At 43.3% G+C, this 11,203-nt stretch overlaps 26 non-coding genes and 1 pseudogene across 26 annotated transcripts; all 27 read right to left on the bottom strand.

The window, feature by feature from the left end:
• Positions 1-109, bottom strand: LOC145599817 (5S ribosomal RNA; annotated as a pseudogene).
• A 201-nt stretch (positions 110-310) lies between these two features.
• On the bottom strand, positions 311-429 carry LOC145599555 (5S ribosomal RNA). The gene has a single exon (XR_014103822.1). It is a non-coding gene; the product is annotated as a 5S ribosomal RNA (ribosomal RNA).
• A 200-nt stretch (positions 430-629) lies between these two features.
• On the bottom strand, positions 630-748 carry LOC145599765 (5S ribosomal RNA). Its single transcript, XR_014104032.1, has one exon. It is a non-coding gene; the product is annotated as a 5S ribosomal RNA (ribosomal RNA).
• Positions 749-948: 200 nt separating this feature from the next.
• Positions 949-1,067, bottom strand: LOC145599554 (5S ribosomal RNA). Its single transcript, XR_014103820.1, has one exon. It is a non-coding gene; the product is annotated as a 5S ribosomal RNA (ribosomal RNA).
• Positions 1,068-1,267: 200 nt separating this feature from the next.
• Positions 1,268-1,386, bottom strand: LOC145599553 (5S ribosomal RNA). Its single transcript, XR_014103819.1, has one exon. It is a non-coding gene; the product is annotated as a 5S ribosomal RNA (ribosomal RNA).
• Positions 1,387-1,586: 200 nt separating this feature from the next.
• LOC145599551 (5S ribosomal RNA) lies at positions 1,587-1,705 on the bottom strand. The gene has a single exon (XR_014103817.1). It is a non-coding gene; the product is annotated as a 5S ribosomal RNA (ribosomal RNA).
• A 200-nt stretch (positions 1,706-1,905) lies between these two features.
• LOC145599764 (5S ribosomal RNA) lies at positions 1,906-2,024 on the bottom strand. Its single transcript, XR_014104031.1, has one exon. It is a non-coding gene; the product is annotated as a 5S ribosomal RNA (ribosomal RNA).
• Positions 2,025-2,224: 200 nt separating this feature from the next.
• On the bottom strand, positions 2,225-2,343 carry LOC145599550 (5S ribosomal RNA). The gene has a single exon (XR_014103816.1). It is a non-coding gene; the product is annotated as a 5S ribosomal RNA (ribosomal RNA).
• Positions 2,344-2,543: 200 nt separating this feature from the next.
• LOC145599549 (5S ribosomal RNA) lies at positions 2,544-2,662 on the bottom strand. The gene has a single exon (XR_014103814.1). It is a non-coding gene; the product is annotated as a 5S ribosomal RNA (ribosomal RNA).
• A 200-nt stretch (positions 2,663-2,862) lies between these two features.
• LOC145599763 (5S ribosomal RNA) lies at positions 2,863-2,981 on the bottom strand. Its single transcript, XR_014104030.1, has one exon. It is a non-coding gene; the product is annotated as a 5S ribosomal RNA (ribosomal RNA).
• Positions 2,982-3,181: 200 nt separating this feature from the next.
• LOC145599548 (5S ribosomal RNA) lies at positions 3,182-3,300 on the bottom strand. Its single transcript, XR_014103813.1, has one exon. It is a non-coding gene; the product is annotated as a 5S ribosomal RNA (ribosomal RNA).
• Positions 3,301-3,499: 199 nt separating this feature from the next.
• LOC145599547 (5S ribosomal RNA) lies at positions 3,500-3,618 on the bottom strand. The gene has a single exon (XR_014103812.1). It is a non-coding gene; the product is annotated as a 5S ribosomal RNA (ribosomal RNA).
• Positions 3,619-3,818: 200 nt separating this feature from the next.
• On the bottom strand, positions 3,819-3,937 carry LOC145599546 (5S ribosomal RNA). Its single transcript, XR_014103811.1, has one exon. It is a non-coding gene; the product is annotated as a 5S ribosomal RNA (ribosomal RNA).
• A 199-nt stretch (positions 3,938-4,136) lies between these two features.
• Positions 4,137-4,255, bottom strand: LOC145599545 (5S ribosomal RNA). Its single transcript, XR_014103810.1, has one exon. It is a non-coding gene; the product is annotated as a 5S ribosomal RNA (ribosomal RNA).
• Positions 4,256-4,455: 200 nt separating this feature from the next.
• On the bottom strand, positions 4,456-4,574 carry LOC145599544 (5S ribosomal RNA). Its single transcript, XR_014103809.1, has one exon. It is a non-coding gene; the product is annotated as a 5S ribosomal RNA (ribosomal RNA).
• A 202-nt stretch (positions 4,575-4,776) lies between these two features.
• Positions 4,777-4,895, bottom strand: LOC145599809 (5S ribosomal RNA). The gene has a single exon (XR_014104075.1). It is a non-coding gene; the product is annotated as a 5S ribosomal RNA (ribosomal RNA).
• A 202-nt stretch (positions 4,896-5,097) lies between these two features.
• LOC145599543 (5S ribosomal RNA) lies at positions 5,098-5,216 on the bottom strand. Its single transcript, XR_014103808.1, has one exon. It is a non-coding gene; the product is annotated as a 5S ribosomal RNA (ribosomal RNA).
• Positions 5,217-5,418: 202 nt separating this feature from the next.
• LOC145599793 (5S ribosomal RNA) lies at positions 5,419-5,539 on the bottom strand. The gene has a single exon (XR_014104060.1). It is a non-coding gene; the product is annotated as a 5S ribosomal RNA (ribosomal RNA).
• Positions 5,540-5,739: 200 nt separating this feature from the next.
• On the bottom strand, positions 5,740-5,860 carry LOC145599791 (5S ribosomal RNA). The gene has a single exon (XR_014104058.1). It is a non-coding gene; the product is annotated as a 5S ribosomal RNA (ribosomal RNA).
• A 200-nt stretch (positions 5,861-6,060) lies between these two features.
• LOC145599713 (5S ribosomal RNA) lies at positions 6,061-6,179 on the bottom strand. The gene has a single exon (XR_014103983.1). It is a non-coding gene; the product is annotated as a 5S ribosomal RNA (ribosomal RNA).
• Positions 6,180-6,379: 200 nt separating this feature from the next.
• LOC145599542 (5S ribosomal RNA) lies at positions 6,380-6,498 on the bottom strand. Its single transcript, XR_014103807.1, has one exon. It is a non-coding gene; the product is annotated as a 5S ribosomal RNA (ribosomal RNA).
• A 200-nt stretch (positions 6,499-6,698) lies between these two features.
• LOC145599540 (5S ribosomal RNA) lies at positions 6,699-6,817 on the bottom strand. The gene has a single exon (XR_014103805.1). It is a non-coding gene; the product is annotated as a 5S ribosomal RNA (ribosomal RNA).
• Positions 6,818-7,019: 202 nt separating this feature from the next.
• On the bottom strand, positions 7,020-7,138 carry LOC145599539 (5S ribosomal RNA). The gene has a single exon (XR_014103804.1). It is a non-coding gene; the product is annotated as a 5S ribosomal RNA (ribosomal RNA).
• Positions 7,139-7,338: 200 nt separating this feature from the next.
• LOC145599538 (5S ribosomal RNA) lies at positions 7,339-7,457 on the bottom strand. Its single transcript, XR_014103803.1, has one exon. It is a non-coding gene; the product is annotated as a 5S ribosomal RNA (ribosomal RNA).
• Positions 7,458-7,658: 201 nt separating this feature from the next.
• On the bottom strand, positions 7,659-7,777 carry LOC145599671 (5S ribosomal RNA). Its single transcript, XR_014103941.1, has one exon. It is a non-coding gene; the product is annotated as a 5S ribosomal RNA (ribosomal RNA).
• Positions 7,778-7,978: 201 nt separating this feature from the next.
• LOC145599537 (5S ribosomal RNA) lies at positions 7,979-8,097 on the bottom strand. The gene has a single exon (XR_014103802.1). It is a non-coding gene; the product is annotated as a 5S ribosomal RNA (ribosomal RNA).
• A 201-nt stretch (positions 8,098-8,298) lies between these two features.
• On the bottom strand, positions 8,299-8,417 carry LOC145599536 (5S ribosomal RNA). The gene has a single exon (XR_014103801.1). It is a non-coding gene; the product is annotated as a 5S ribosomal RNA (ribosomal RNA).
• Positions 8,418-11,203: the final 2,786 nt, after the last annotated feature.

The following is an 11,203-nucleotide window of genomic DNA, read 5'->3' as shown; positions in this document are numbered from 1 at the left end:
ACGAGGACTTCCCAGGAGGTCACCCATCCTAGTACTACTCTCGCCCAAGCACGCTTAACTGCGGAGTTCTGATGGGATCCGGTGCATTAGTGCTGGTATGATCGCACCCATTTACTTATCGCTCTAACTTGTATTTATACTCTTTCCCGCCTCCGGTTTCTTTCGAAATGCCGTAACTTTGTGCCCGATCGTCCGAATTAAATATTTTTTTTTTCCGAATTGGTTATTTTTTCTAGATCTACGCGCCTCAAACCATTTCCCATCTCAAAGTAACCAAAAACGAAAAAAAATTCCAAATTTGGCAAAAAAAGGGGTGCAACACGAGGACTTCCCAGGAGGTCACCCATCCTAGTACTACTCTCGCCCAAGCACGCTTAACTGCGGAGTTCTGATGGGATCCGGTGCATTAGTGCTGGTATGATCGCACCCATTTACTTATCGCTCTAACTTGTATTTATACTCTTTCCCGCCTCCGGTTTCTTTCGAAATGCCGTAACTTTGTGCCCGATCGTCCGAATTAAATATTTTTTTTTCCGAATTGGTTATTTTTTCTAGATCTACGCGCCTCAAACCATTTCCCATCTTAAAGTAACCAAAAACGAAAAAAAATTCCAAATTTGGCAAAAAAAGGGGTGCAACACGAGGACTTCCCAGGAGGTCACCCATCCTAGTACTACTCTCGCCCAAGCACGCTTAACTGCGGAGTTCTGATGGGATCCGGTGCATTAGTGATGGTATGATCGCACCCATTTACTTATCGCTCTAACTTGTATTTATACTCTTTCCCGCCTCCGGTTTCTTTCGAAATGCCGTAACTTTGTGCCCGATCGTCCGAATTAAATATTTTTTTTTCCGAATTGGTTATTTTTTCTAGATCTACGCGCCTCAAACCATTTCCCATCTCAAAGTAACCAAAAACGAAAAAAAATTCCAAATTTGGCAAAAAAAGGGGTGCAACACGAGGACTTCCCAGGAGGTCACCCATCCTAGTACTACTCTCGCCCAAGCACGCTTAACTGCGGAGTTCTGATGGGATCCGGTGCATTAGTGCTGGTATGATCGCACCCATTTACTTATCGCTCTAACTTGTATTTATACTCTTTCCCGCCTCCGGTTTCTTTCGAAATGCCGTAACTTTGTGCCCGATCGTCCGAATTAAATATTTTTTTTTCCGAATTGGTTATTTTTTCTAGATCTACGCGCCTCAAACCATTTCCCATCTCAAAGTAACCAAAAACGAAAAAAAATTCCAAATTTGGCAAAAAAAGGGGTGCAACACGAGGACTTCCCAGGAGGTCACCCATCCTAGTACTACTCTCGCCCAAGCACGCTTAACTGCGGAGTTCTGATGGGATCCGGTGCATTAGTGCTGGTATGATCGCACCCATTTACTTATCGCTCTAACTTGTATTTATACTCTTTCCCGCCTCCGGTTTCTTTCGAAATGCCGTAACTTTGTGCCCGATCGTCCGAATTAAATATTTTTTTTTCCGAATTGGTTATTTTTTCTAGATCTACGCGCCTCAAACCATTTCCCATCTCAAAGTAACCAAAAACGAAAAAAAATTCCAAATTTGGCAAAAAAAGGGGTGCAACACGAGGACTTCCCAGGAGGTCACCCATCCTAGTACTACTCTCGCCCAAGCACGCTTAACTGCGGAGTTCTGATGGGATCCGGTGCATTAGTGCTGGTATGATCGCACCCATTTACTTATCGCTCTAACTTGTATTTATACTCTTTCCCGCCTCCGGTTTCTTTCGAAATGCCGTAACTTTGTGCCCGATCGTCCGAATTAAATATTTTTTTTTCCGAATTGGTTATTTTTTCTAGATCTACGCGCCTCAAACCATTTCCCATCTCAAAGTAACCAAAAACGAAAAAAAATTCCAAATTTGGCAAAAAAAGGGGTGCAACACGAGGACTTCCCAGGAGGTCACCCATCCTAGTACTACTCTCGCCCAAGCACGCTTAACTGCGGAGTTCTGATGGGATCCGGTGCATTAGTGATGGTATGATCGCACCCATTTACTTATCGCTCTAACTTGTATTTATACTCTTTCCCGCCTCCGGTTTCTTTCGAAATGCCGTAACTTTGTGCCCGATCGTCCGAATTAAATATTTTTTTTTCCGAATTGGTTATTTTTTCTAGATCTACGCGCCTCAAACCATTTCCCATCTCAAAGTAACCAAAAACGAAAAAAAATTCCAAATTTGGCAAAAAAAGGGGTGCAACACGAGGACTTCCCAGGAGGTCACCCATCCTAGTACTACTCTCGCCCAAGCACGCTTAACTGCGGAGTTCTGATGGGATCCGGTGCATTAGTGCTGGTATGATCGCACCCATTTACTTATCGCTCTAACTTGTATTTATACTCTTTCCCGCCTCCGGTTTCTTTCGAAATGCCGTAACTTTGTGCCCGATCGTCCGAATTAAATATTTTTTTTTCCGAATTGGTTATTTTTTCTAGATCTACGCGCCTCAAACCATTTCCCATCTCAAAGTAACCAAAAACGAAAAAAAATTCCAAATTTGGCAAAAAAAGGGGTGCAACACGAGGACTTCCCAGGAGGTCACCCATCCTAGTACTACTCTCGCCCAAGCACGCTTAACTGCGGAGTTCTGATGGGATCCGGTGCATTAGTGCTGGTATGATCGCACCCATTTACTTATCGCTCTAACTTGTATTTATACTCTTTCCCGCCTCCGGTTTCTTTCGAAATGCCGTAACTTTGTGCCCGATCGTCCGAATTAAATATTTTTTTTTCCGAATTGGTTATTTTTTCTAGATCTACGCGCCTCAAACCATTTCCCATCTCAAAGTAACCAAAAACGAAAAAAAATTCCAAATTTGGCAAAAAAAGGGGTGCAACACGAGGACTTCCCAGGAGGTCACCCATCCTAGTACTACTCTCGCCCAAGCACGCTTAACTGCGGAGTTCTGATGGGATCCGGTGCATTAGTGATGGTATGATCGCACCCATTTACTTATCGCTCTAACTTGTATTTATACTCTTTCCCGCCTCCGGTTTCTTTCGAAATGCCGTAACTTTGTGCCCGATCGTCCGAATTAAATATTTTTTTTTCCGAATTGGTTACTTTTTCTAGATCTACGCGCCTCAAACCATTTCCCATCTCAAAGTAACCAAAAACGAAAAAAAATTCCAAATTTGGCAAAAAAAGGGGTGCAACACGAGGACTTCCCAGGAGGTCACCCATCCTAGTACTACTCTCGCCCAAGCACGCTTAACTGCGGAGTTCTGATGGGATCCGGTGCATTAGTGCTGGTATGATCGCACCCATTTACTTATCGCTCTAACTTGTATTTATACTCTTTCCCGCCTCCGGTTTCTTTCGAAATGCCGTAACTTTGTGCCCGATCGTCCGAATTAAATATTTTTTTTTCCGAATTGGTTATTTTTTCTAGATCTACGCGCCTCAAACCATTTCCCATCTCAAAGTAACCAAAAACGAAAAAAATTCCAAATTTGGCAAAAAAAGGGGTGCAACACGAGGACTTCCCAGGAGGTCACCCATCCTAGTACTACTCTCGCCCAAGCACGCTTAACTGCGGAGTTCTGATGGGATCCGGTGCATTAGTGCTGGTATGATCGCACCCATTTACTTATCGCTCTAACTTGTATTTATACTCTTTCCCGCCTCCGGTTTCTTTCGAAATGCCGTAACTTTGTGCCCGATCGTCCGAATTAAATATTTTTTTTTCCGAATTGGTTATTTTTTCTAGATCTACGCGCCTCAAACCATTTCCCATCTCAAAGTAACCAAAAACGAAAAAAAATTCCAAATTTGGCAAAAAAAGGGGTGCAACACGAGGACTTCCCAGGAGGTCACCCATCCTAGTACTACTCTCGCCCAAGCACGCTTAACTGCGGAGTTCTGATGGGATCCGGTGCATTAGTGCTGGTATGATCGCACCCATTTACTTATCGCTCTAACTTGTATTTATACTCTTTCCCGCCTCCGGTTTCTTTCGAAATGCCGAACTTTGTGCCCGATCGTCCGAATTAAATATTTTTTTTTCCGAATTGGTTATTTTTTCTAGATCTACGCGCCTCAAACCATTTCCCATCTCAAAGTAACCAAAAACGAAAAAAAATTCCAAATTTGGCAAAAAAAGGGGTGCAACACGAGGACTTCCCAGGAGGTCACCCATCCTAGTACTACTCTCGCCCAAGCACGCTTAACTGCGGAGTTCTGATGGGATCCGGTGCATTAGTGCTGGTATGATCGCACCCATTTACTTATCGCTCTAACTTGTATTTATACTCTTTCCCGCCTCCGGTTTCTTTCGAAATGCCGTAACTTTGTGCCCGATTGTCCGAATTAAATATTTTTTTTTCCGAATTGGTTATTTTTTCTAGATCTACGCGCCTCAAACCATTTCCCATCTCAAAGTAACCAAAAACGAAAAAAAATTCCAAATTTGGCAAAAAAAGGGGTGCAACACGAGGACTTCCCAGGAGGTCACCCATCCTAGTACTACTCTCGCCCAAGCACGCTTAACTGCGGAGTTCTGATGGGATCCGGTGCATTAGTGCTGGTATGATCGCACCCATTTACTTATCGCTCTAACTTGTATTTATACTCTTTCCCGCCTCCGGTTTCTTTCGAAATGCCGTAACTTTGTGCCCGATCGTCCGAATTAAATATTTTTTTTTTTCCGAATTGGTTATTTTTTCTAGATCTACGCGCCTCAAACCATTTCCCATCTCAAAGTAACCAAAAACGAAAAAAAATTCCAAATTTGGCAAAAAAAGGGGTGCAACACGAGGACTTCCCAGGAGGTCACTCATCCTAGTACTACTCTCGCCCAAGCACGCTTAACAGCGGAGTTCTGATGGGATCCGGTGCATTAGTGCTGGTATGATCGTACCCATTTACTTATCGCTCTAACTTGTATTTATACTCTTTCCCGCCTCCGGTTTCTTTCGAAATGCCGTAACTTTGTGCCCGATCGTCCGAATTAAATATTTTTTTTTTTCCGAATTGGTTATTTTTTCTAGATCTACGCGCCTCAAACCATTTCCCATCTCAAAGTAACCAAAAACGAAAAAAAATTCCAAATTTGGCAAAAAAAGGGGTGCAACACGAGGACTTCCCAGGAGGTCACCCATCCTAGTACTACTCTCGCCCAAGCACGCTTAACTGCGGAGTTCTGATGGGATCCGGTGCATTAGTGCTGGTATGATCGCACCCATTTACTTATCGCTCTAACTTGTATTTATACTCTTTCCCGCCTCCGGTTTCTTTCGAAATGCCGTAACTTTGTGCCCGATCGTCCGAATTAAATATTTTTTTTTTTCCGAATTGGTTATTTTTTCTAGATCTACGCGCCTCAAACCATTTCCCATCTCAAAGTAACCAAAAACGAAAAAAAATTCCAAATTTGGCAAAAAAAGGGGTGCAACACGAGGACTTCCCAGGAGGTCACCCCCATCCTAGTACTACTCTCGCCCAAGCACGCTTAACTGCGGAGTTCTGATGGGATCCGGTGCATTAGTGCTGGTATGATCGCACCCATTTACTTATCGCTCTAACTTGTATTTATACTCTTTCCCGCCTCCGGTTTCTTTCGAAATGCCGTAACTTTGTGCCCGATCGTCCGAATTAAATATTTTTTTTTCCGAATTGGTTATTTTTTCTAGATCTACGCGCCTCAAACCATTTCCCATCTCAAAGTAACCAAAAACGAAAAAAAATTCCAAATTTGGCAAAAAAAGGGGTGCAACACGAGGACTTCCCAGGAGGTCACCCCCATCCTAGTACTACTCTCGCCCAAGCACGCTTAACTGCGGAGTTCTGATGGGATCCGGTGCATTAGTGCTGGTATGATCGCACCCATTTACTTATCGCTCTAACTTGTATTTATACTCTTTCCCGCCTCCGGTTTCTTTCGAAATGCCGTAACTTTGTGCCCGATCGTCCGAATTAAATATTTTTTTTTCCGAATTGGTTATTTTTTCTAGATCTACGCGCCTCAAACCATTTCCCATCTCAAAGTAACCAAAAACGAAAAAAAATTCCAAATTTGGCAAAAAAAGGGGTGCAACACGAGGACTTCCCAGGAGGTCACCCATACTAGTACTACTCTCGCCCAAGCACGCTTAACTGCGGAGTTCTGATGGGATCCGGTGCATTAGTGCTGGTATGATCGCACCCATTTACTTATCGCTCTAACTTGTATTTATACTCTTTCCCGCCTCCGGTTTCTTTCGAAATGCCGTAACTTTGTGCCCGATCGTCCGAATTAAATATTTTTTTTTCCGAATTGGTTATTTTTTCTAGATCTACGCGCCTCAAACCATTTCCCATCTCAAAGTAAGCAAAAACGAAAAAAAATTCCAAATTTGGCAAAAAAAGGGGTGCAACACGAGGACTTCCCAGGAGGTCACCCATCCTAGTACTACTCTCGCCCAAGCACGCTTAACTGCGGAGTTCTGATGGGATCCGGTGCATTAGTGCTGGTATGATCGCACCCATTTACTTATCGCTCTAACTTGTATTTATACTCTTTCCCGCCTCCGGTTTCTTTCGAAATGCCGTAACTTTGTGCCCGATCGTCCGAATTAAATATTTTTTTTTCCGAATTGGTTATTTTTTCTAGATCTACGCGCCTCAAACCATTTCCCATCTCAAAGTAACCAAAAACGAAAAAAAATTCCAAATTTGGCAAAAAAAGGGGTGCAACACGAGGACTTCCCAGGAGGTCACCCATCCTAGTACTACTCTCGCCCAAGCACGCTTAACTGCGGAGTTCTGATGGGATCCGGTGCATTAGTGCTGGTATGATCGCACCCATTTACTTATCGCTCTAACTTGTATTTATACTCTTTCCCGCCTCCGGTTTCTTTCGAAATGCCGTAACTTTGTGCCCGATCGTCCGAATTAAATATTTTTTTTTTTCCGAATTGGTTATTTTTTCTAGATCTACGCGCCTCAAACCATTTCCCATCTCAAAGTAACCAAAAACGAAAAAAAATTCCAAATTTGGCAAAAAAAGGGGTGCAACACGAGGACTTCCCAGGAGGTCACCCATCCTAGTACTACTCTCGCCCAAGCACGCTTAACTGCGGAGTTCTGATGGGATCCGGTGCATTAGTGCTGGTATGATCGCACCCATTTACTTATCGCTCTAACTTGTATTTATACTCTTTCCCGCCTCCGGTTTCTTTCGAAATGCCGTAACTTTGTGCCCGATCGTCCGAATTAAATATTTTTTTTTCCGAATTGGTTATTTTTTCTAGATCTACGCGCCTCAAACCATTTCCCATCTCAAAGTAACCAAAAACGAAAAAAAATTCCAAATTTGGCAAAAAAAGGGGTGCAACACGAGGACTTCCCAGGAGGTCACCCATCCTAGTACTACTCTCGCCCAAGCACGCTTAACTGCGGAGTTCTGATGGGATCCGGTGCATTAGTGCTGGTATGATCGCACCCATTTACTTATCGCTCTAACTTGTATTTATACTCTTTCCCGCCTCCGGTTTCTTTCGAAATGCCGTAACTTTGTGCCCGATCGTCCGAATTAAATATTTTTTTTTTCCGAATTGGTTATTTTTTCTAGATCTACGCGCCTCAAACCATTTCCCATCTCAAAGTAACCAAAAACGAAAAAAAATTCCAAATTTGGCAAAAAAAGGGGTGCAACACGAGGACTTCCCAGGAGGTCACCCATCCTAGTACTACTCTCGCCCAAGCACGCTTAACTACGGAGTTCTGATGGGATCCGGTGCATTAGTGCTGGTATGATCGCACCCATTTACTTATCGCTCTAACTTGTATTTATACTCTTTCCCGCCTCCGGTTTCTTTCGAAATGCCGTAACTTTGTGCCCGATCGTCCGAATTAAATATTTTTTTTTTCCGAATTGGTTATTTTTTCTAGATCTACGCGCCTCAAACCATTTCCCATCTCAAAGTAACCAAAAACGAAAAAAAATTCCAAATTTGGCAAAAAAAGGGGTGCAACACGAGGACTTCCCAGGAGGTCACCCATCCTAGTACTACTCTCGCCCAAGCACGCTTAACTGCGGAGTTCTGATGGGATCCGGTGCATTAGTGCTGGTATGATCGCACCCATTTACTTATCGCTCTAACTTGTATTTATACTCTTTCCCGCCTCCGGTTTCTTTCGAAATGCCGTAACTTTGTGCCCGATCGTCCGAATTAAATATTTTTTTTTTCCGAATTGGTTATTTTTTCTAGATCTACGCGCCTCAAACCATTTCCCATCTCAAAGTAACCAAAAACGAAAAAAAATTCCAAATTTGGCAAAAAAAGGGGTGCAACACGAGGACTTCCCAGGAGGTCACCCATCCTAGTACTACTCTCGCCCAAGCACGCTTAACTGCGGAGTTCTGATGGGATCCGGTGCATTAGTGCTGGTATGATCGCACCCATTTACTTATCGCTCTAACTTGTATTTATACTCTTTCCCGCCTCCGGTTTCTTTCGAAATGCCGTAACTTTGTGCCCGATCGTCCGAATTAAATATTTTTTTTTCCGAATTGGTTATTTTTTCTAGATCTACGCGCCTCAAACCATTTCCCATCTCAAAGTAACCAATCAATCAATCAATCAATCAAAGCCTTAATCCCAAAAGTGGGGTCGGCTAACATGAACCAAATTTGATTATTCCGTGTAGTCATCAACATAAATCTTTCTCCTCCATCCCTTACGATCCAAAACTTCATCCTCACGTAAATCCATGCACTTCATATCCTTCCTCACTCCTTCCAACCAAGTCATCTTTGGTCTCCCTCTTCCTCGTTTAATCCCTCCATGGTCCCACTCTTCCACTCTTCGCACCGGTGCACCCTCGGGTCTCCGTCTTACATGTCCAAACCAACGCAGACGATTTTCCCTTAATTTATCTACAATGCCCGCCACACCTACTTTCTTGCGAATAACCTCATTTCTGATTCTATCTCTTAAAGTGTTTCCACACATCCACCTTAACATGCGCATTTCCGTAACCTCCATCTTTTTAATATGCTCTTTCTTAGAAGCCCAACATTCTGTACCATAGAGCAACACTGGTCTTATGGCAGTCCTGTAGAATTTTCCCTTCAACTTTAAGGGAATGCTGCGGTCGCATAACACTCCCGTGGCCGCTCTCCATTTAAGCCACCCTGACTTAATCCTGTGGGTCACGTCTTGATCAATGTCACCATTCTTCTGGATGATCGACCCTAGGTACTTAAAACATTCACTCATGGTCAAATCCTTTCCATCCAAACTCACCACTTCATTGCTTGTCCCCCTCTGAGTGCCAAAACGACATACCAAATATTCAGTCTTACTCCGACTTAGCTTAAACCCTCTAGATTCCAACCTTTGCCTCCATTGCTCCAACTTGACATTAACCCCATCCTTAGTCTCATCCACCAAAACGATATCATCTGCGAACAGCATACACCATGGAACCTCATCTTGAATTGGTCTAGTTAATTCATCTAGAACCGTTGCAAAAAGAAAAGGGCTTAATGCAGACCCTTGATGCAATCCGATTGTAATAGGGGAAATCTTTTGTCAACCCTCCGCATGTCCTCACATTTGTTGACACATCCCGATACATATCCTTAACTAGGTCTACATACCTTCGTGGGATACCTTTCTTCAACATTGCCCACCAAAGTATCTCTCTTGGCACCTTGTCATATGCCTTCTCTAAATCAATAAAGACCATATGAAGATCTTTCTTCTTTACCCTATAAAACTCCATCATTTGTCTTATCAAATGGATTGCCTCCATAGTAGATCTCCCAGGCATAAAACCAAATTGGTTATCTGAAATGCTTGTGCATGCCCTCAACCTTTGTTCAATCACCCTTTCCCACAACTTCATAGTATGGCTCATAAGCTTAATTCCTCGATAGTTAGAACAATCTTGAGCGTCTCCTTTGTTTTTATAAACCGGGACCAAGGTGCTCTTCCTCCACTCTTGTGGGATCCTTGTAGCCGTCCATATCTTGTTGAAAAGGTTTGTTAACCAATCAATACCAATCTTACCCAAACACCTCCACACCTCTATCGGTACCCCATCAGGGCCAACCGCCTTCTTAGGTTTCATCTTCCTCAGTGCAATCTCCACCTCTACTCTCCTAATCCTTCGCACATACTCCATGTTGATTTCTTCATCACTCATAGAGGTATCTCCTATCACAACTCCATTACTTCCATTAAATAATTCATCGAAGTACCCCTTCCACCTGTCCTTGATGCCCTCCTCTTGCACTAGGACCATTTGGTTCTTATCTTTGACACACTTCACCATGCCAATATCCTTCCTTGCCTCTTGTCTTCTCTTTGCCATCTTATAAATGATCCTTTCTCCCTCCTTGGAATCAAGCTTTTCATAAACCTCCTGATATGCCTTTTCTTTTGCTTGGCGAACAGCTGCCTTTGCCTTACTCTTAGCCTCCTTATACGCTGCAAAGGTTTCATCACTCCTACATTTTCCTAAGGCTTGATAGCATTCCCTTTTTTGCTTAATTACTGCTTTCACCTCTTCATTCCACCACGAAGTATCTCTCTGTACCGAAGTTCTTCCCCTTACTTCCCCTAAGACCTCTTTGGCCACTCTTAGGAAACAGTTCTTCATTCGTAACCAAGTCATGTCCGGATCCACCTCTCCATCCCAATCCGCTTCTTCAATTACCTTTTCTGTAAAAACCTTAGCTTTTGCATCCCTTAGGGTCCACCATCTTATCCTTGGTTCTTCTTGTCTAACTTTTTTTCTTCGCCTTCTCTTTCAGACGAATAGTCATTACCAATAGCCGGTGTTGGGTGACCACACTCTCCCCTGGGATAACCTTACAGTTTATGCAACTTTGTCTATCTATGCTCCTTGTGAGCAGGAAGTCTATTTGAGTTGCATTTGCTCCATTCCGAAAAGTTATCAAGTGTGAATCCCTCTTCTTAAACCAAGTATTAGCCAAAATTAAATCATATGATTGGGCAAAATCCATAATAGCTTCACCACCGGCGTCCCTCTGCCCATACCCAAAGCCTCCATGGACACTCTCATAGCCATCTCGGCTCGCCCCAACGTGCCCATTTAGATCCCCTCCAATATATAACTTCTCTGAGTGGTGGACACCCTGCACCACCTCGTCTAGGTCCTCCCAAAATTGTCGTTTCTCTTCTGCATCTAAACCCACTTGGGGAGCATAAGCACTGATA

The sequence above is a fragment of the Chenopodium album genome, chromosome 20 (assembly GCF_948465745.1).
Source record: "Chenopodium album chromosome 20, dcCheAlbu1.1, whole genome shotgun sequence".
Lineage (NCBI taxonomy): Eukaryota > Viridiplantae > Streptophyta > Magnoliopsida > Caryophyllales > Amaranthaceae > Chenopodium > Chenopodium album.
This window is presented reverse-complemented; position numbering and strand designations above follow the sequence as displayed.